The sequence below is a fragment of the Falco cherrug genome, chromosome 4 (assembly GCF_023634085.1).
Source record: "Falco cherrug isolate bFalChe1 chromosome 4, bFalChe1.pri, whole genome shotgun sequence".
NCBI lineage: Eukaryota > Metazoa > Chordata > Aves > Falconiformes > Falconidae > Falco > Falco cherrug.
Genome location: NC_073700.1, coordinates 19,376,922 through 19,398,439, shown reverse-complemented (window position 1 = coordinate 19,398,439; position 21,518 = coordinate 19,376,922). Strand labels below are relative to the sequence as shown.

Genomic DNA, 21,518 nt, shown 5'->3' with positions numbered 1-21,518 from the left:
GTGCAGCTGCTGCCACAAGAAGGGTTTTAAAACCAAAGCATGGCTTATCCTGGCTAGGTGTGCAATTGTTTTGAACTCGTTCAGTCAAGATTCAGGAGATTATAGAGAAATTTAAAAAAAAAAAAAGGGGGCGGGGGGGAAGATCAATGAAAAGGGTTGAGTAGCTGCTGTGATTAAGAAAAAAGATTACTGTTGATTTATTGATTTGGTCTTCAGCTTGCCATCGCAATCAGGGGTTTTTTTTGGTTAATGTTATTAATATTTATACATTAGTATCACGTGCTAATTAAAATAGGTTGTAATTAAGTCTCTGGGCCTGAAGATATTAGACCCCATGTAGGACAAAGCCTTCGCTTTGCATGTTACTGGAAAGAGAAACTTAAGTCTGAAAATCTGGTGCAAAGCACAGAAAAAGGCATGTTTGCTCATCAATGCAAGAAGCAGATTTTGTGGTCACCCTTCCTGGGACCGTCGGAGAATGATGGTTGTAGAAGGCTGTTGCTAAGCTTTTGAGTTTTGGGGGAAGTCACCCCTGCCAAGCCCACCTTCCCCTGTATGGAGTGAGAAATGTTCCTTAAGCTCATGTTGAAGGTCTCCTTTTTCCTGCAGGGAACTCGGGTTTGGGGCGTTTTTGTCTTCAGGCAGTGTTTCTTGGCGCTGGTGTTTGTCTGCTGTGTCCGGGACTCCTCCAAGTTAGCACGACACCTTGGTGTAGGGTCTTACTCTGCAATGAGCAGCACGAATTATAGGAGCTCTCAAGGTCTCCCCTTTGGTTTGAGGTGAGAATGGGATAGTTGAAGACTTCCCCCCCCCCCCCCCCCCCCCCCCCCCTTTCTGTGTAGAAGGAAATATGAGAACTCATTGTTGTGAAGTGGCAGAACTGAGTCACCAAGGGTTTAGTCAAAGAAGAAACACATCTCATCAGTGCAAACCAGAATACAAAACGTGCTTTCTTCATTACTCGTTATACCACAACGAGAATCAAAATCACTCAAAAATTGTCGTAACAGCTATATGTTGCTTAGATAAAATAGTTTGGAAAGGATAGATTTTGTGGGAATCACTTCTGATTTATGCAATGCAATATGCAAAGCCAACTTGCTGTGATTTTTTTTCCCCAGTTATGTGCAATTATGTTAGATTTAATCCAAGAACTTTGAATTACTTGTGCCATTCCATAGTGCTTGCATGGTACCTCTGGGTGTCGCTGGATGGGTTATGGCCATTTACACGTACTGCTCTTGCAAAGAACACAGTGGGAAAATTAATTTTTAAATTCCTTGTCTATCTGGATGCTTAATATTTAGAGCTGCGCTATGTTCTGTGTTGGTTTTCTGTTTTTTAATATAAATGTTAAGCAATTCTATTTTGCTCTTACAGAGTAAAAAGGTTTACTGTATAGTTTACTGGGAGTGGGGGGCTGAGTTTGACCTATCGTGTCAAACCTGGTCCTTCATCTTCCTTTCCTTCTTCCATATGGGTAGCCAGTGTGGTTGAGATTTGGTCTCGAAATCAGTGTGGTATGTAACACATCACAGCATGTGTTACCCTGCTTCAAAAAACATGCTGTGCCATGATGGTCCAGAGGTCATGGAGCCACCAAACCTGGGCTGGTTGGGGTGATGGGGACAAGTCGATGTGCACATTAGCTGTCAGCTCTTGGGAGCAGATGAAGCTTTGGGGACAGGCATGAGCAGATGGGAGTAGTTTGGTAACCACATCTTGGAGGAGCCCCACCTTGCTGGCCTCTGCGATGGGCTTTTATGCTCGTGGAGCTGCAGCGAGTGTGTTTTCTTAGTGCAGTTGCTCACAAGCTGCACTTCAGTATTATTAGGGGGGATTTATTAGTTTCTCCTATTTAAGAAGGTTTAATTGGTTCCTGTAATATTTCACATTTTAGGTACAGGAGAAGTACAAAATGGCTCCTGAGTAAAATGGAGCCAGTTTGAAGGGAGAAGCTCTTCTCTGTACCACAAAAAGCCTTTTTAAAAGCAAATAAAGAGGATGGAAAAGTCTTGTCAGTTCTCAATGCCTACCTGAACGGGTTTTTTTTATTATTTAGTATAATGACTACCTTGCAGCAGTTGGAGTCATGTATGAATTTTCTCGGTGTGAACCTGTGGGTAAGGCAACGAACGTTACATGAAAAGCTCTTGGCCAGTTCTTTCTGCGTAAGGCGAAACGGTGTTGCCTGTGTTGGTTTGTACTGGGGTCCGTACTGGTGACCCCTCTGCTGGTGTGCTGGTGCAGGGGGCAGAGCTCTCCTGGTAGGCTGGGCATTGGGGGCTTGGCAAGCTTCGCAGCCCCGCAGCAGTCAAAGAATAAAAACACATCCTGTGTTATTTTTCTGAAAGACCCTAACTTTGTGCTTCATCAGTTCAACACATTTGGACTTGAAATGTAGTTAAACTTGCAATGGTTGTGAAAATGTACTCTTTTTAGTAAATCTATGTCTTAGAAAAGACAGCAATTGATATTTAACCATATCAAATAAATAGCTATATAAAAATGAGCTTCCATCCTCCCCACCCCCCACACCCGGAAAAGCAATAGAGCCTATAAAATTTATTTTATTTTTTTTTAATCTTTGCCTGGTTTCTTGCAGCTGCTGGAAAAGTGGCTTTGCATTCACAGAGCTTGGTGCACAAATAAAGGAGTAAATAAAAGGGTTTGCTGACGCAAGCATCGTGAGGTGCGCGCAGCACGTGAGTGGAAAACTGGTCAAACTGGCAAACAAAGCCATGTGCCTGCTTGGGTGTCCGGGGCAAACCTGGGAGGGATGGAAAGCAATAGTGATATTTTTTTTTTCTTTTTTTAGTGTGAATGTTTTAAAACATTGCCGACTGTTAGTGGCAACAAAGTAGTACAGAGGAAGAAAAGCAGAAATAAATTTTGGCTGGAAAGGTGCATCGGAATACAGTAATTATATAAACTTTATTTTTGTTGCCTTTGATGCCAGCATAAGTACGTGGAAACTAATGCACTGCAGAGGACAGGTTTGTGGTTGAAATACACTTGATAGATTTTGACAAATTAAACAGTTGTAAAGATGTTTGGAAGTTTTCCAGATCTTTACTGTTATTTATGTCACTGAACTAAAAAATCAGTGGTTAATTTGCAGTTCTTATAATTTTTATGATACTTATGTTGTTGTAAATTTAGCAGCGTGCGGCATCAGCTCAGCGGGATACATTTTATGTTGTCAGCTACCTTTTGACATCATAATAGATTTCAGTTGCCAAAGCTTCGGGGGAAGAGAGAGAGAGAGAATAAAATGCAAGAGTGTGCTGTGCGAGTGCTTGGATCAAACCCAGGTAGGAGAGGAGCTGGTCTGTGGGACGGCTGCTAAAGCTAGGCTTGGTCCTTGGGGACAGTGAGGATGCTCTGGAGTCCTTGTGCCTGTGGCAATAAATGTGTTTTAAGTAGTAAGGATGGATAAGATGCTGATAGGATTGGGCCCCGCGGTTTTGTTGATGGGCCTTTGAAATCTGGGTGGCTGCTTGTGGCTGATAAACGGCAGCAGTGCTGAGCTCCTCAGGTCTCGTCCCACTGCATGGACTTTCTCCTGACCCTGCATCCCAACAGTGCCCAGCGTGGGCTGTGGCTACAAGGCAGCAGGTTGAGATCTGGTCTTCCAGCAGTTGTCGGGCTCATGTCTGTCTCTGTGTGTAACCTGGTTTTGGAGGTTTATCCACCCCCAAATTACTTCTGCTAGTGACTTTCCCCATATGTGGTGGCCCACAGTGTGTTTCCTGGGTAAATATAAGATTGAGAGAGGCCAAATAAATCTCCAGCGTGACACTGTCAGATGCGGGAGCAGCTTTCGTCCTGCAGAACAGTGTTGACCAAAAAGAGAAAGCTCAATGAGGAGTTTCTTCTCTTGTCTCCTATCCTGGAAGAGGGAGAGACATCTTAAGTTCAGGTGGCTGAAAGAAGTGATTATAGTTGTTTCCCTCTTGGGAGGCTTATTTTAGCGGGTTAAAAATTATGTTTTTAATCTGGGGAGTGAGATCTGCCTCGGGAATATGTGACACTTGAAATGGACTTTTTTATAAAGTGCAGCCATGCCCTTCCCATCTTCTGCTTCTTTCAACATTTGCCCCCTAATCCTGAAAATGTAAGACTTTTGTTAACGGTTGTTTCCTCAGTGTTTGTGGCATTAGCCACGTCTCTCAAGGGCGTTTCATGCGCTCTTTCCACTCTAACGGGATTGTCCGTCGAGTTCAGCTCCAGCACATTGGGGATCCATTCGCACAGATAGCTGATTAAGCTGAACCTTCCTCATCCGTAGGTAATCCCAAAATACGCAAATTGTTAGAGTGAGATTGGTTTTCTGACATTTTTGGGTTTATAATTAAGCGCTTTGTAGTTGTCCTCCCTCTCCACCTCCCTCCTCATCACAGTCTTTAGCCATGCTAGCGCCAGGTCTCCCATTCCCTTTTTCTTTCTTGATCATCTTGTTTCTTTTCTTGTCTTTTCCCTTGGAGGTAATTCTGTATTTGACTCTTTCTCTGGGTACTGCTTCAAAGCTGCACGACTTGGAGTAGATTCTGGGCACAAAGAAAATTCATGAAAAGAGCATCATGCTGTTGCTGGGTCTTGCTCGCGAAGAGCACAGTGGCCAATGCTAGCGCAAGTGTGGGTGTGGCGCTGGAGAAAAGGCATGCCTTTACTCTTGACTTATTTTTAGCATCCCCATCTTTTGGCGAAGGAGAGATTGGAGATGAGACAACTGAGAGGGCTTTGCACATTGACAACAAGTTAGATAGTTAGGTGTTGGTGTGAGCACCGAGGAAGGAGCAGGAGCACAGGGTTTGCTCAGGCAGCCGCAGCCCTGCGCAGGTGCTTGCACCACGTTCCTTCAGTGCTCTTCAGGTGGAAGATGCTCCTCTTGCGTGTTGGAAGAACAAGATCACATTTCCATTTTGTTTCGCAGCAGCAGCCTAGTACGTTAGTCTGTGTTCGCTGGCTAGACTTATTCTGGCTAATGTTTGCCAGATTCTTCTATTACATATTAAAATAAGATCTTATGAGTGGGTTTTATTTTTGTGCATGTTTCAAAAAACTAGGCCAGCCCTAACAAGCACATTTTCGTGTTTTTGTTTTTGCATTTTGTCATTTTACATATTGAAAAATGGAATGCAAAAAAAAAAAGTCTGCTAACATCAAAAAGAAATAAAGCTTTGCATTATTCTGCATAAGTGTTAAAATCTGACTGATAGTTTTTATATACAGACTTCATTTTTTATGGTGTTTCCTTTCCCCACCCAAAGAACACAGATACTACAATAAAAATTAATGCTGAACTTGGCCTAAAGAGGGTCATGCAGTGCTTTCGTTACTAATAAATGCGGCAAGATGTAGGTAAAAATAATAGCCAGACATTAATTTGTCGGGGCAGGAACTTCTAAAAGAAAATGCAGACTGTTTCTCCCTCCTTAAATCCAACTATTTTATTATCATAAAGTTTTTATTTTAACCATCAAGCAAGTAGCCCTGTTTGAAGAATTCAGCTTTAAAAAATGTCTTTGTAAATTGAGGTTTTAGGACTACCTATTTGGAGGATGTTCCGTATGATAAATGACCCCTATAAGACAAAAAAAAAAAAAAAAAAAAAAAGTAATTTTGCATGTCTGCTTCCTAGGATATGTGATAATAATAAATGAACATTTTATATATCATTATATATATATCATGGCAGAACAAAAATCAGAAGATATATTATTCATTATTCCTGTTACTTTATATTTAAAAAGCAAAGGTTTTTGCTTCTTTGCCAAAACAACAGCTATGAAATATATTTGTAATAATCCCCGCAAACATCAAGGGGGGAGAGATCTTCCAGGTCATTAGCATTGAAGAAAATAGAGATGCTTTTAATTGTATTCATTTGAACATTAATACATTAATGCTGAAATTTAAGTACTGTTGCCATTAAAAATTAAACTGGAGGGGCAGTGTGCAGATCATATGCTTTAGTGTAAGTTGTCAGGTGCAGTGTTTGCGTATTTAGCCTGCCATTCCAACACTAAAATGGATGTTTGAGACCAGATCTGGCTTTCCAGGGGACACTTTTTTTACAGCACCCCTCAGTTTATTTTTGGCAGTAGCATTTCTTTTCATGGATGCTTTTGCACCAACTGAGCAAAAGTTGCACGGATTAAAATCAGAGGCGGGTAAGGAGTAACTTGTTTGCTGTCCTGAAGTCCTCTTGTTCTCCCCGTCCTCCCCCCGCCCCCGTGTCCACAGCTATTTTGCAATATGTAACCACCTCCGAGCACTGCCTGCGGAACTGGAGTAGCTCTGGCACGTAGATTTCCCAGTGGGAGAACTTGTGTGGATGGTAATTTTAATGAGACCTGATTTAAGCAGTAGAATAGATCCATAAAACTAATATAAGCAGACTTTCAAGAGCTCTACTATTTGTCAGGGCAGTGAATTTTAGAGGTGCATCCATCGGCTTGGTAAAGAATATTATAATCTTGAAAACTTAGCCTGTATTAATTCAGATTGTTTCTATGCAAAGTACTATTGAGAACTTCTCAAATCCAGGGCAGGCCAAATATAGACTTATTTATTTTTGAGGCTCAACTTTACATCCAAAAATCATGCTGGAACCACAGGACCTGAAAGCTGTGCTCTATATGAATGAATGCAAAGTCTGTATGAGTGCACGCAGCTGTGCCTCTAAGCTGTGACAAACCCTTTGCTTGGCTTTTTTCCCCTTTGTTTAAGGCCACCGCTTGGCCCATATGTATTTCAACTGCTCCTGTGCTGTCGCACTGAGTTATGTATGGCAGTTAGCATGGGTTTCTTCTGTCCTGCGGGCACAGGTGTGTTACACCCGTCCCAGAACTTGAATCCCGCTTCTAGTAACACACTTGGTCCGTGGCTTTTCTTTTTCATCCTGGTGCTCAGGAGTGTCTCTTGCTGTTGTTGGAAATTGTGTAGTTCTGCTTGGCCTTATTAAACTGTTTTCTTTCCCTCGCTTCCCTCCCCACTCTCTTCCCTCTTTCCTGTTTGTTTGGGGTTTTGTTTATTTTGTCTGTGGCCCCCTGCCCCTTGCTTTTTTCACCGCAGCTATCTCAAATGGCAGTGAGAAAGAGAGCAAGTGGGGAAGACTCAGGCTAGGAGCTCCAGGTGGGAATGGGAAGAGCTGGAGCACGTTGACGGAGGCTGGGGAGACCCAGCAAGCAGCAGAGAGCAAGGGGGAAAGAGAGCAGAAGAGCATCACAGGGGGAGAAGTAAGGGGAAAAAGCGAGGAGGGAGGGGTGGAGGCAGAGGGCAAGGAGAGGGAGGCCAGGGATTCAGCGTGCAGGCTGAGCAGCGGGGTGCTCTGTGCTGCAGGAGGGGGACTCCAGCTCTCCTACCCCCTTCCCAGGCTCAGGCAACCCATTCACTGACTGCAGAAACGCAGGCAGAAAGGAGGTGGCTTCTGCCAGATCCAGCGGTAGCGGTGATGTGCGTTTAAACGGGGAAAAAGTTTATTTGCTTTTTCTCGCAGGATATGCTAAGTGATTTTGCAGTTTGAGTGGAGTGGCATTATTGCACTTAGCTCTGCATTTATTAAATAAATTTGTTCTCCAACTCAAGTGTTAAGTGTGTATTATGAAACCTCAGAGCCAATCTTAGTGGTTGCAGTGTGCAAATATTTTTAAAATTATGTAATTAAACAGGGCTTGGGCTTCAATGTCCACTGAAGTGATTTATTAATTGAATGGTTTGATTAAATTTAATGTTATTTTAGTTTATACAGAAAGGGTTGGTATCTGTTTCACAGATAGGGACATCTTGTGGGGCTGTCAGTGATGGTTCAGAGGTCCTTAGGAGGAATCTTTAGCACCCAATTAAATATTAACCAAGAAGATGTGACTCGTTCTTTCTCTGTCCCTGAAACTGTGTTTTGACATCTAAGGCTGGTGATAAAAATTTGCTCGGCAGAATCACTTGCGGTGCACTCTATTTATCACTAGATTATTTCTAAATTAATCACGCTAAAAATCTTTCAATTGTAATTGTGCTGGGGCTCAGTGTTGTACGATGTGCGTAAATAAAAAATGCCCTTTTAATTTCACGTTAGCTGTATCTAGCCGCTGTTGCAGCCGAACTGTATCTGTTTCAGTAGAATGTCATTTTAAAGGTATTGTGGTTACCGAGCGGCAGCTGTGATTGAAAAGTATGTAAACTAATCTTTAGTTGCTCGTGTCATTTTTATATTCTTATGTCAGAACACAAGAAGGCTGCTTTAAATTTGTCTTTCACTGTGTATTAATTTTCAAGTCTAATTTTTCTTGGGTTAAAGCGTATACGGCGTTCTCTACTACACATTACCATTCAGTGCCAAAGTAAATGGCTACTTGTGAAAAAGTACAAAATTAGTTCCTGCTTGATTACTGTAAAATACATATTTATTTTCGTAGGGAGAGTTTTTATTACCAGTGCATAAAGTACAATTATCCTGCATGGTATCGGTGACTTAGAAGATGAAGTAATCAAGCACCATGTATTTATTACTGTGAAGAGCAGTAAGTTTTAGAGCTGTGCATTGCTTTCCCAAAAAGATGAAGAAAGGTACAAGAGGTTTTGGGTTTTTTTGTGGGTTTTTTTTTGCTTCTTTTTCTTCTAGGCTTGCACTATGTGTTGTTCCTGCGCTTTTAAATGCAGACCATTTAAAATTAAGTCCTCAGTTAATATGTCTGCATAAGAACTTCTTTGTCTCTTGATGCCCAACCATTGAAAATTAAATGCGGTTGTGGATAAGTATTTATTCATACCATACCTCACACCTGATCTTGTGTCAGTATGACATCATCTTTGCCACAAAGATTTCTAGTGGTTTAAAAATGTTCCGTTGTGAAATAAGTGGGAGAGGTAGAAAAGGGGCAAGGAAGGCAACAAAAATAAACTACTAGTGGGATTTGATGTTTTGCCAATTAAAAACAAAATAATAAAAAAAAATCATATTCAGAGGTCCACATGCTGCCTTTGATCCGTACACAGGACTTCCATTTGTGCCGGTGGCTGTTCAGCCCGTGGAGGGAAGGCTGTATATGACTTAATTTGTATGTTGTGGGAAGTACATTTTCCTAGCATGTGGTCTAGCTTACTTGAAGAATCTGAAATGCGTTATAAATGTAAATGCTGTGTTTAAGTAAAACTTCATTATGTTTTGGTGGTTTCCAAAAATGCACAGGATTTGACCTTAAAGTGTTATTTCAAGGTGTTATGATGTATGAGCTAGACTTTGTAGTCTTCTAAATTAAATCTTTGAACATGTTATTATTGTATTTTGGCATCGGCAAGATGTAGTTCTCAGCTATTTTCTGTCACAGCCTTCATTTTTCTAACAAGAGTAACGAGACAGGGCCAGATTCTTCTGTAAGAGGCGTGCGCGGGATGGGGATTACCCTGCGTTAACCATGGTGTAACCAAGGACGGGTCTGCCATTCACATCCAAGTGCAATGTCGCGATGTCTCCTCGTCCATGCCTTGCCATCGGGATGGAGCTGGTGCTCCTGCAGAATCGTGGGTGCAGCCACCACCCACCGCTGCTCCCCTTGACCGCTGCTGAGCCCTGCGTAGGATGTGGTGAAGGGATTTAGCATTTGGATCCAAATCTGGTTCATATATAAAAGGGGTTGTGTTTCTGTTTGGAAAATATGAGCCCCTTTTACGTAGCCCAGGTGTGGATTAGCTCTCTAAACCATTTGCCCATTCCTGTGTTTGTGGGAGACTGTTTTCAATTCTTACAAAGAGGCTGTACAAGTCAAGCCATAGAAACAGCAGAAGCAATCCAAAAATGGATTTTAAAAAAAAAAAATTAACAAAGTGTTTGTGATCTCAGGTTGGTAGTCTGGATGTAGAAGCAGACATAACCGCTATACATACGCTTATTTCCAAAGAAAATAGCTGCAAAACATTTCTGCCTATGCCATGAGCGCTCAGGGCTTGTATTTCTCCTTCCCTATGTAACAACCATAAGTTCGTGCTAGAGCGGGGCAAGAGGGCTGCTGGCTGGGGCACCATCCACGCTGCAGCGTGCACCCCCCCGGGCAGCTCACAGGCACGGGGAGGGTGCCAGCCCGCCGCAGCCATGGGGAGAGGCAGGTTTTGGGCTGGAGTATGTTGTTGTAGAAAAGTGGATTAAGAAGAAGAGCTCTGAGTCAGCGCCCGGGGCCGTGGCCGTCAGTCGCCAAAGCACCGGTGAGAGACCTTCTTTGAAGTGTTGTTTTTGGTACCGGTTTCACGTTGCACGCTCACGGTATGAATCACGATGGTTACGCAGGTGATTTTCCCCCCAGAATGAAGCCAACCCCAAACAATCATGGGGCCGCCCTTTCAGTCACTTTGCCTGGCTGTCTTTCTGCCTGTCCATCCCAGGGTGGTCTTCTACCTCGGGCTTGGGTTGGGAAGGGAGAGAGGCCGTGCAGCCAACACACATTGGAGGCTTATCTTCCATCCATGACCAGGAGCTCTGCATTTTCCTCTTCCACGAGCAGGTTGGCTCCTGGATGGGATGTATCCTGAAATAATTGGTGCAAATACTCAAAATCCTAGATGGAAAAGACATACAGAATACCGCGATTCCCCTGTGTAATTCCTTCCCTGCATCCCAAATAGGGTGCCGTTTACAAATGCATCCAACCTCGAGTTCAAAACTGATCGCTTACCCGTGTTTCTTGAACAGCTAATTTTGCTGGCACATTATTATTCACACTCTGCTATTTTCACACTGTGACAAAAAACTAGAGAGAAGAAGAGATTGAAATTCTGACCGGTACGTTGTCCTGATACCTGAGACGCCGTGTCGATATGAGAGTATCTTTACCACAAGGACTTTCTTGGTGGTTTTAGAAATCCCAGTGTGAATAAGTAGAAAAAGCAGAACTAATAGCTCAAGAAGCATATTTTTTTTTTTCTTAAAGAAATTGATTAACATGCAAATATGTACTGTATGCATATTAAATATCATTTCAAAATGTGATGGGCAGGAAGCATAAGTGATGCCATTTGGTTTTGTGGCATCAGTGTGGGTTGATTAAGGGGGTGGGGATAAATTTTGGGGATTATTGATATAGCATGAGTAGAGCCAGATGGTTGTATTACACATCTTTTGTGTTCTTGTTTGCTTCTTAAAGCAGTTGCAGAATTTTGCCCTGGGCAAAATTTACTCTTTGCTCGTATGTTCCCCTGTGAATTTACTTTTGACAAAGTACTTCACAAAGAGGGGAAACGCTGTGCTTTGTGCCCGCAAACTCATCTCTTCCCTTCACGTTTGTGAAGCCAACAGCCCTCTACTTAAGAAATATTTTGTAACTTGTGAAATAAATTAGCAGTAGGTGCAAGTTCAGTGTGTGTGTGTTGTGTATTGTTACCCCTTGGTATGTGATACTGATTTACAGAGCGTGTCATTTCTTAAATTTTCCTTGCAGTGTTTTAGAGAAGAAACTGGAAATGGCAACCAGTTCGTTTTAATGCGATACTTATGTAGTATTCTTCCATTAAATAAATGTTGTCTTAAAGATTAATGAGCTAATTTTTCCACTACTTTTTTTTTTTTTAAAAAAAACAAGTTTTGAGATTGTGGTGTACCTGATTCTTGTGACCAAAAACACATAGTCTGTGGTATTCAGGTTGAGTGGGAGAAGGTTGTGCTAGGTAGGTGGTTCTTCACTGGGTGTGTGTGACATTTGTTGGAACTGCTTATCACCGGAACCACCGAAATTTACATGCATTTGTTATTTCCCTTTGAAAGCAAATTTTTATTTCCCATAAAAAAAGATGAGTTTTTGTAAAGGCTTTGTAAGAAAGAATTTGTGTCTTATTTGTGCCTACACCAGTTTTCATGGGTGTAACTCCATTGACTCAGCTGAGGTTGCTCCTATTTCATAGTGCTTCTCTAGGCCCCTGGATGACGAGGTCCCTCTACATCTAGCAGTTATAGTGGAAACAGTCGTGCTTGTAAATATGTTTTGCCCTCTGCCTTTCTCCCCGTGTGGAATAGTGTGCTTGCAGAAGGCGAGGGGGCTTGCCTCGCTCACACGGCAAGACTTTATTGGGGACCAATTCATGCAGTTGCTGACTCCGTGGCCCTGCGCCTGCATCCCCTCTCCAGGCAAAGCCGACCCCCGTGTTTTGTCCAGCCTGCAGGCAGCAGCTTTGGGCCCTTTTTTAAGGAACCGGTACTTGATGCAAAAATGGGGAACAGGCAGCTCAGACCCTATTGAAATCTCCAACTAGTTCAGTCACAAGTCTGAGGCCGAAGCGACTTACTTCTCATAATGATGCCATTGTGCTCATCCTATCTGATCAGTTCTTGAAATGTTTTAGTAAGTCTATCTTACAACATTATAAGAAGATAATCAGCTGCCTTAGAAGGTCCCCATCTGGAGTATAGAGTTCTTTTACTGAAAGATGTTTTGCCTTTCTGAGATAGCTCTCGCATTTCATCATCTGTTGTGCAGAGATGAAGTGCATATGAAAAGTCAGTGACTCTGAATCCATCTGTTGTTATTATTTTCCACTGATAATTGGCTTGAACAATGAAATGTCTGTGTCTGTAGCCTTTGAAACTGTACACCCTGTTTATTTTTTGGAGGTCTCGCTCCAGTCCCCCCACCCCCCCTTTTTTTGTTTTATTTTGTGGGGTTTTTTGGTTTGGGTTTGTTTTTTTTTTTTTTTCATTTTTCTCTCAAGCCTATAACTAGTGGAGCTTGCATGAAGATGACATCTTTGACTCTGTGCATCAGTATGTGTCACTCAGCATCTAAAGCTTGCCTGCCAATTTTTGTCAGGGTCCTATGTCTGTTCTGTGTGAGTATAGGGTAGGTTTACAGCAAGAAGACTGGGAGATCCAGAGTTCATAGATATCTTACCTGAAACATAGTATTTATTTCAGTTTCTCTATTAAAATATTAATTCAGAGCCCAGTATCTAATACCTATGGAATTAGATGCTACCTGTAATTGTATAATATATTCAGTTGCATCCAGTTTTGCATGATGCAGGGTATTAATATTGGATTCCACTAACAGCAGTTCCATTAGCTTGCTCAACCAGTATGAGATATATATGAGCAGGGAGGCATAACTACCAGCCAGAACTGCCAAAACAGTCATTAGAAGCTCCATTGGGATGGACAAAGGCTTTTACACAGTGATATACTGATTAAATTTTGTACTATGGTTTATTTGCATCAAGGTTAGATCACTATCATCTATGTGAACCGTATTATCTGACACCTTATTTGGAAGGTCATTTCAATGCAAAAATGGTGAATGATACAGGGGCTCTAAAATTTCTTGCAGGATTCTTTTGTTGGAGCGTTTTTATCCTGTTAGGCTTGACTAGCTCATGCTAGCAATTTCATTGTGCTCTAACATGGTGAGTTTATCCAAGGAAAAGTAAAAACTCCATACTGTGCGAGTGCTCAGTGGAACTGCACATGCTTGAACAGCATTAAAACTGTGAGTTATATCCAGTATCCTTTGAAATAATCGGTGGCACATGCTTGAGAATCCAGTAAATGTGTTGCGTCTTTCAAAGGCCAAATCTTCCTGTGTCTGCCTGTGTGTAAGTGCTCTTTCAGAATGAAATTTCGGTGCTGGATGCAGTCGTGTTATCCATGTTACGCTGTAGTCTGGAGCACAAGAGAGTAAGGCAAAGGAGTATAATCTTATTTGTGTTTCAATGGCAATCATTTAATACTGCAAGTTATTAAAAAATAATTAAATTACCAAAACCAACATGTAGCTAGGACTTACAATAAGAGGTCAATGTGATTTGACTCCTTAAGTTAGGAAGGGACACTGGTGAATTCCAATTGCTTTAAAATTGTGCTGCTTCATTCTATTTCTGGAATGGAAGGATAAACGAGACTGAAAAATAATTTATTTCTCTAGAAGCGAGAGGATATCACAGTATATAATTAAGTATATTTGATTATAATAATAATTGCTTAGACATGCTTGGTGGTTATCACAGTCTCTAGTTGTTTGTGGGTTTTTTGACGTAAATATAGTTTGGAGGGGTCATTTTATGAGAGTAGTATTTTGAAAATTATCTTTTTAAGGGAAACTTCAGAAATTTCTTCCTTTTCCCCAAATAAACCAGTAAATATGTGTGCATTATGCAGTGATTCATAACAGCTAAAAAAGGTCTGTGTGTGAAATGTCTTTTATATAGTAAACAAAACAGGGACAGTACAAGCAAATTCAGATTCACTCTGTTAACTTAACCAGAAGCCTCTGTATTAATTGTACATCCTCATTAAGAAAAGACCAGGCCAGGAACGTATTGGATTTCAATACAGTTAATGAAAATTAATTTTACAGGTGGTGTTTGGTTGTGTTTCTTCTGCTCTGGCGAAATGGGTGGCTGAGCCAAAGCGGGCATCGCACACGATTCAGCTCTTTGCCAGAGCAATGCTTAGATTAGAAATGAACGTTTGGCGTTGAGTTGTTGGTGCTGTTGTTATTTACTATTATACGAGCAAAGCGTTTAGCGCTATGATTTGATTTGGTTTTGTAGCTCCTATCCCCTTAAACAAGCTGTGTAGCTTGTCAGAGATCAGGACAGGTAGAATGCACAGCAGGCGTCTGATTTGAGCCAGTTACTCATTTGCTGAGTGTTTGTGTTTATGCAAAGGGGCCTCTTCCTGCATATTTAATCTAGAGTAAGGCAGTGGCTTTTGTTGTGTTTAGACCACATACCTTCAGTCCTTCCTTACGCTGCAGCCAGTGTTGAAGCACAGAAAGGCTGGATAGTCAAAAGTGCTTTAGTGTTTTCAAACTCTCAACTTTCTGCAGTTGGTTGGCAATTACTGTACAGCTCTAAGCCTTTTTCTTCCTCATTAATGGGTAAGTTTGCACTCCGGTAGAATAAGATACTTTTGTTTCTGTTCCATTTTATAAATGCACAAAATGTTTGTTTGTTTGTTAGTTGTTTTTTAATTGTCCAAAGCTCCGTAAGCAAACGTGGTCCGCTGAGGGGAGTTTGTTGGAGGGAATTGCATCAAGAATACAGGTGTTTCTGGAATATACTTCTGAATAAAGTACTAAATGCCGTATTGCAATAGGCAGGTATTTTGGGGGGGGGTGGGGGTAGGGGGGTGGGGGAGTTCAGTGTTATTATTCTTTGTACTAACAAATCCTGTTTTGTAACTATCCTGAAGATAATGCTTCCATTGTTAGCTAAAAGCTTTCAAACAGTGTGCAACGCAGAACTGCAAAAGCAGCAGCAGGAAAAAAAAAAAAAAAGGAAAAAAGAAAAAAAAAAAAAAGGAAAAAAGAAAAAAAAAAGGGGGGGGGGAACACCCAGTGCTCTGGTCTTTATTGTTTCCTTCGCAAGGGTCCTCACTAGAATGTCTGCGCTGTAATAGGAAGGTTTTTCTTATGTGGAAATTGAATCGTCTCTTCATTGATATTAATAGCACACTAGAGATGTTAGCCATGATGCAGAGTACCAGAACTGTGGAGTAGGAAACCTGATATTGCAGGGGGAAAAAATGACAGTCCTATTGCTCCTCAGTGTGGGAGACATCCCTCCCTGAGAGCAGAGTTTGCATAATGGCATCCTGGCTTAACTATTTACTTATAGATATTTTAATCTTGGGCTCTTTCTTTTAGTATAGGTGTAATTACTAGTGCTCGCTCCTGCACTTATTAACTGCGCAGCTCGGTTTCTGCTTCAGCCTGGACAAATTAGTTTTAAAAATGACTTTGGAGAAAATCCGCGTGGTGTGCCTGCACAATGTATATGCTGTATACGTAATATATGCTGTATTAGGAGAACGTCAGAGTCCGACGAGAGGGAATTGGCATCAAAAATTAAAGAAAAGATGACAAAGGGCACGTCTTCAAAGCAGGCGGTTGTAGTACAGACAGCATTGGGAGAAATGTGGAAAATGTGCAGTGAGGCCAGTAGTAGTAGTTTTGGTTACCAATTAACTATTTCCTTCGTTTGAGTAACTCCTCTCAAACAGAAGAGTGTGCTGTTCCACCACATGTTGGAAAGTGTGAGAATCTGAATAAAATTTCATCAACCTTATTAAAATATGTAGGGACTTTGGTCTTCTTGGGTACAAATCAGCCTACAGACTCGGAGGCATTTATTAACAATAAGACTGCTGAGGGTTTTTAATAACAAAATTACAAATACCATATCTAATTGTATTACTTTTATGCACCAGTTAAAAAAAAAAAAAAAACTTTTTATGAGGAAAAGTACCTCAGTCAAAGCACCTTGTGTGATTAGTGCTATTGTATTCTTAAATTTTGATTGATAGAGATAATAGTTTTCACTTAAAAATACAGACAGGTACTTTAACTTTCCATGACAATAGCTATTTGCATTTCTTTTATCTTTTTGTTTAACATTTGTGGGGGTTGGGACGGATTTGATTATTAACTCTTATTGCACACCGAGGTAAATGCTAAAACAAAGCTTTTGTTAAAGCTTCAAAGGTAAAACAGCAAATATTGTTTTTAGGCTTCAATATTTAAAGCCTGTTAAAGGATACCTCGAAAATATTTTCACATGACCATGACCAAGAGTATCGCTCGCCTGTCAGGTAAGCGGGAGGCGGCCGGGCCCCGCCGAGGGCGGCCGGCGGGGCGGGGGGCGCGGGCAGCTGCCGCCCGGGGGGCCGCGGGTGGCGGCGCGGGGCGGGTGCGCGTGGGGAGCCCGCGGCCGGCGCGCGGCGGAGCCCCCGAAGTGGCGGGCTCGGCGTGGCGCGCGCGGCCGGGCCGCCGCCTGACGGGGCGCGGGGAAGGGCCGCTCCCCGCCGCGCTGTCGCGGTCGCTGGGGCAGGCCGGGCGCCCAGGGGCGGGTGTAGGGCGGCAGGGAACGCCGAGGCTGGCCCTGAGGCACGGAGGGTGATGTTAAGAAGCGGGGAAGATGTGGCGAGCGCGGAGCGGGCGGCAGCGTTTGATCTCCTTGGCGCTGGGCTGAGGGAGGCGAGGCGGCCTCCCGCCGGCGGCCGGGGCGCTCGGCACGCCCGGCGCCTCCCGGGGTCCCGGTGCGGGCTGGGCCGCCGGTGGCCGCGGGAGGCCCCCGCCGCGTTGCGCTCGGCGGCAGCCGCGCCGTCGTGAGCGGATGAGCCCGGCCGCCGCGGCTCGGCTCGGCTCGGCGGGAGCGAGCTGCGCCCAAGTTCTCTGTGAACTGAGCTGCGCCCGGGTTTCCTGCGGGAGCTGTTAAAAAGCGGGGGAAGAATGGCTCGCGATCAGTTCCCTAGCGTTGGCTTACCTTGAGTTACGCTTTTCCAAGGTTACAGTGGACTGGAGAGGTAATACTGTTTCGAAAAATGTGCCGTGCGTAGCTTTGTCCTCGTGCTGTTATTTATTTTTATTTTATTTCTGTTTAGAATAAATAATAAGCACCAGCCAGAGATTCTGGACAGCCTGCTAATGCCTGAGAAGGAGAATAGAGTCCTATTTGCTCCCTCCTTCCACCGAGAAGCAGCAAGGTAGCGAGCGTTAACATCCCTGTCTTTTGGCCTGTACCAAATCCATTTCCCCCTCCTCGGAGCGAGGTGGAAGAAGTGCACTTGGTCCCTCACACTTTCACCGTTCACCTGCCTTTCACTTTCCGAGGAGGTGATAATATTCCCAGTACAGAAAATCTCCTGTACCGTCCCTTCGGAGATTTACTGGGTGCTGCCCGATAAACAGTAGCCACCTTGACAATGGTCATAAAAAATACTTCTCCCTCAGATTATTTAAAAGATATAGTTTAATATATATTGTTTAGGTTGCTAGATACCCCTTTGAAAATAAAATAGGTACAGCAAAACTGAAGAGACAACTACCGGCTGTTCTCAAAGCGATCCTACATATGATTTGAATGTGTTAGTGCAAGTAACCAGACTGAGCGCATGGGGTGGGAAGAGTAACCTGTGTGCAGGATCGGGCCCGCAAGCCTGCATGGTACCAGATGTTGCTCTTCATGCTCAGTGTACATCCTGTATTTTCAGCATTAGCAAAACACCAAATGAAAAACTTTTTGTGTGTGTGTGTGTCCTCTTACAAATGTACAGTTGACAAGATCACTGACTACGTCTTTTCCTGCACAGGACAAGAAAATAATAATTACGAGAACAGTAGAACATATTTTGTATTTCAGCCTGTGTGCAGCTGAATGTGTGACTCAGGGAGTTCTGAAGGGAAAGAAGCAGCTGTATTAGATGGTTATGGTACACTTCATTTAGAAGAAATTGCTGCACAGAAGTGCTTATTTTGGTGATCAAGTTTTGATATTTTAAAGCTTTCAGGAAGTCTTGTAGTAAATATTTTTATCAGACACATTAAATACGTTTTAGCTGGTCTCTGGTCTTATACAAGAAAAATGAATCAAAATCGAATTTCAGAAACATTTTTTTGTTGTGCTGTCAGGGATGTGTGTGTATTCTCTCTCTCTTTTTTTTTTAAAAAAAGAAGTCTGCTTCCTAGGTAGCGAAGGAGAGATTCTTCTGCGACTCTAGGTTTCCAATAATGAATTGTAGGCTTCTCAAGGCTGGGACAGTGGCAAAAAATGTACATGTGTAATTCTAAGCAGGGGAGCAGCTCAACTGGTGTTCTACTTTCCTGTGTAAAATTACTCACAGCCAGTTTGTGTGGGATCAAGGTCTTTGTTAATCTATTCTTGGCTATACTCAAGGCCCTTCTCATTTAGATATTAGTAAAAACGTTACTGTTTTAAGTAGACTTCCATTCTGCAATGCTCACTATTTCTGCATGTTCTTTATATTATTGGTTAAATTTGGCTTTGCAGTAATCACTTGGAGCTAGGGCTCCATCCTGCAGCCTCCCTGGAATGACCTCCCTGCCGTGGAGGAGGAGACCACTAAATCAAAAAAGCGTTGTGGGATCAAAGGAGTGGCAAGGTCCAGCCCGACAGCAGGTATAATGGCAAAGCCTCTGATCTTTTTGTCTGGTCCCTTGGTACCAGGTAAATAGGTAGGACTTGATCCACAGCAATAGGGGGGCTTTCTGTTAAAGTCAGCAGGAAAGGTTATGGCACTAGCTCAGGTCTCATGGTCTTTTTAAGAGTATTACCAGTTGTCTTTCCAAAATCCTGCTGAGAGCATCTTTTTTTTAAAGCATCTTGTATCCCGGGTTTTTAAAATGTGTTACAAAAGTGTTTACCTCTCTCGCTGGTGGGTAAACTGAGGCACTGGTGAAAAAAATATCATGTTTTCGGGAATATCTAGTAAAATCTGAGCAGGGCCTGTAGTTTTGCAGACTGCCCCCTGTGTGGGATGCCAGCTGAGCTGAGGGGCTGGTGTTGCGGGGCGCTTGGAGACCTTCCTTCTGCTTGTGAGACAGCAGAACCAGTGGTGCTCGCAAAGTGGATTTTTTGTTTGTGGTTTGGTTTTCTATTTTAATCATCTCCTTGGGGGGAAAATGTGAGTATAGTGAAGTGTCTTGCTTTGGTAGGATGGGATTTTTTCTTTGTTTGCTCCACGCACACACTTACGGTGTTGATGGTACTTTGTGTTTATCTTAAAGACAGCATGATGGAAGGAATGTGTGTTGGCTACATCAATTCGCTCACCCATATAAACATTTTCAGGAGGAAAGTCTGTATTTGTGTTTCTATGTTTTGAGATACTCAACTTTTGGACTATTAATGAGAAATTTTCACAGGTGGGAACAGCTGTCTCTGCTGATCATTTTAACTTCAGTGGTATATCACCCAAATTTTTGAAAGCCAGGTAGCATATAGCAAGACTGACAACCAGATAACCAGAAACGAAAGCAGTCCGACTGTCAGTCAAGGAGTGATTTGTGAAAGGAGCTGCAGTCCTCCTCAGCCCTCCGCATGTGTTGCCCTCGGTAGACCCCTTTGGTCTCCCACCAGCTAACGGTGGGCCAGTGTTACTGGGTTTCCATGGAGCCTGTTCAGTTCACAGATGACAAATGTGTTTAGAAAACCTTACCTGCCTTTTACAGCACTGCCAAAAGAGATATTGTAGCACAGTTTATGCAAACGTGTAATTTTCAGCAGTTTCCTTAAAAAGTACATTTTAAGATGGTTCATTTACTATCATGAAGACTCAGGGTAGAAATGAAGTCTGCTTGCAAAATACTGCCAAAATAAGGAACTCGCTGCCAAATACCCAGAAAATTTATAAACCAGATAAATATGAAAAGAGGTTTAAAGTGTCAAATCCAAGATAACCCCTGCAGCAAAGCAGGATAAAAGCCTTTATTGTTGCTAATCTAAGAGCACATCGTATGTCAAAGGTCATGTATTTTACATAAAAGATGTATTGTTTTACATACTCTCAGGAAGGTGAGACCTGACCTGTTATGGTGGAGTAGTGTTATGTCCTTTACCGTGCAGAATCAGGAGTGTCTCACTCATGTACACCCAAGTACACAGCGCTTCCAATACAGCAAACATACAAATTTTGGTGCCTGATCTTCCAGTACTGCATTACAAGAATTGTGAAAAGCTTCTCACTCAAAACATGAAAATTAAAAATAAAATAAAATAAAATGCCAGTGAGCACAGCTAAAACCAATATTCATTTTGTCTCAAGGTAATATATGTATATATCTATTTTTTTTTCTGGCTAAAAATAACCGGGTTTCAATTGTAAAGTAGTGGTTCATTCTCATTGTGAATTTTTTTTTTTTCCAAAATAAATGGCAAACGAGTACATCTTCTTTTGAAAGAACTTAATGAAGATTCTGATTTTTCCCAGAGGTTGGTATTTTACTGTTTCAGTAAAAACCTTTACCTACTGATGTAAATAGCATAACTTACCATTTGCTGAGTTTCACAAACACCCCCAAAACTCCACTTCGCTGTGTGAATTTTATGAAATGGAGTTTCACGTAGCTCTTACACATACACATGTCACTGACTTTCCGTTTCATATGATGTCATCTGTGTCACCAGATTATTGCATATTTCTTTCTGTCTGTATTACATATTGTTCTGCACCCCTGCAGCAGAAGATCAACATTTCACTGAAATTGTTGTAATTTTACTCTATTAAGGTATTTGGTCAATTGATGTGGAATTAATTCTGAATGCTGTTAGTGGTTTGAGTTAGTAACTTGATCTAAATTAATAAACAAATGTTTTCCTTTTCTCTTGTACCATATGTTGATCCCAATTACATGAACAGAAAGTGGCAGATTGTCATGTTTCTTAAGAGATTACATACTCTTTTGCATAAGAGAGAGTACACAAGATGCAGTAATATACAGGGTAAAAAAAACCCTACACGTGCTGTTTTCTCCCTGTTTTCTCCCTCCTACTTTTTATAAAGATACACTTTAATTATTTTTCTTTTTAATACCCATTGCTCTTACCACCTTGGCATACTTGGTGTGCTCTCGGTAATGCTTAACGAGGAGCTATCCCAAGATAGTAAACAACTTTTTGAATTAGGAAGATGCAGCTAGTTTTAAAATCTCATCTAGGACTGTGTCTCTATGGAAAAGGATGAGAAAAAAGAAAGGATTCAGAAGCTAAAATAGCAGTGGTTACAAATGGTCTTAAAATGC

General features: G+C 42.1%; 1 protein-coding gene across 13 annotated transcripts in view; it reads left to right on the top strand.

The window, feature by feature from the left end:
• Positions 1–21,518, top strand: part of FOXP1 (forkhead box P1) — a 391,266-nt gene that overhangs the window by 142,953 nt on the left and 226,795 nt on the right. The window contains exons 1-2 of one of the 13 annotated variants that reach the window (XM_055707730.1): positions 14,714–14,858; positions 16,489–16,570. The exons of 11 other annotated variants lie outside the window; for them this stretch is intronic. The gene's annotated coding sequence lies outside the window, so the exon portion shown is untranslated. Of the gene's footprint in view, positions 1–14,711; positions 14,859–16,488; positions 16,571–21,518 lie in introns of those variants that run through there. One more of the 13 variants, XM_027806700.2, reaches the window with a different exon arrangement.